Genomic DNA, 1400 nt, shown 5'->3' on the forward strand with positions numbered 1-1400 from the left:
CCCGGTTCCTCTCTTTTCTGATGGGGGTGGGGTGAGGGGTGAAACCCACCCTCCGAGTAGAGCGAAAACGGCAAGAACCTTGCACCTCCTGGTGGTCACTTCTGTGTGGTGACCCAGGCCACCCGCCCTCCTGTCCTCTGTGGGGTGCAGAGGTGCTGGGAAAACAGGAGATGACTGTCTAGAGATACGTACCCCTTTAGCACCCTGAGGAGGCAGTAGCTGGGTCTGTGAGCCTCAGCTGGGACATTTTACTGGCTTATTTGGACCAGAGGAGAGGGCAAGCGACAAGTCCCCTCCCTTCTGCTCTGGTGGGTTAGATCTTCACCAGCAGATGTCCCTAGTAAGGGCACTGTAGGAGAACACCAGCTTCTGCTCAGAATATTTCACTCTGGGCTCCCTTTGTGCCCCACTGTCTGCCAGTACCCTCCCCCCTTCCATGACAAAACAGGGCCAAGGGGTTCAGAGAGGTGTAGGAAGGGAACGGAATCTGGCTTGCACCTTACTTCTCCGGACCCCTCAAGAATCAAGCCCTACCTGGTGGGAGGAGGCACTGGTCTTGAAGGTCGGGTGGGCTCCAGGAATAGAGGGCTTTGGCCTCATTCTCAAGGCCCAGCATATTGTCTCATTGGGTCACTCAGCTTTTTCTGGCCATCAGTCCCTCCTCAGGACCCAACTTGGAAAAATGCGCAAAAGCATTCCGCCTCCTGGGCTGTCCAACTTCCCGACTATCCTGTTTAAAATGTCCTGGTGTTCCCTAACTCCTGTCCCATCGGTGCTGTGGGGAGAAGCTGAAACCTACCCTGGAGCTCAGAGTCGGGAGGCTTTGTCCTGGTCTCTAGTTTTCTTTGCAGATTTCATAGCTGTCTTTAGTTACTCTGCCTGGATAGAAAAGTCACCATTTACTGCAGCTTTCCTTGTTACCATCAAATTAAAAAAATAAAATCTTGACCATCTACATGGTTCTCTGTTGGGCGTGCACCTTTAACCCATAAGGGCACTTCAACGTTGTGTGCTTCAAACTGGAAGTTACATTACATGGAGAGAGAAGTACATGTGTGTGATTACTTTTACCATGTTAAGTTAGTTTTTGATGGGTTAGCAAGATTTAATAACCCATCATTTTGTGTGTATCATGGATGTGGGAGTGTATTTCAAGAATCAGTGATCAGTGATTTTTTTAATTGTAAAAACTGTGTTAATCCTACAAAAAAGGTGTTTCGTGGGGGAGGTGGCAGCGGAGATGGGGACCATAGCACAGGCCTCCTCTGAACTGGGGTCCAACAGAGTTCTAAAGGAGGGTTTGCAGCTTGGGGTGGGGGTGGGAGGTTTTGGGTGAAGACAGAGGAGGGGGGGAGGGGGCCCTTCCTGGGAGGTCCGTGTCCACCGGGGTTAGAGGTGGG

This window comes from Lutra lutra, chromosome 7, assembly GCF_902655055.1.
Source record: "Lutra lutra chromosome 7, mLutLut1.2, whole genome shotgun sequence".
NCBI classification, from domain to species: domain Eukaryota; kingdom Metazoa; phylum Chordata; class Mammalia; order Carnivora; family Mustelidae; genus Lutra; species Lutra lutra.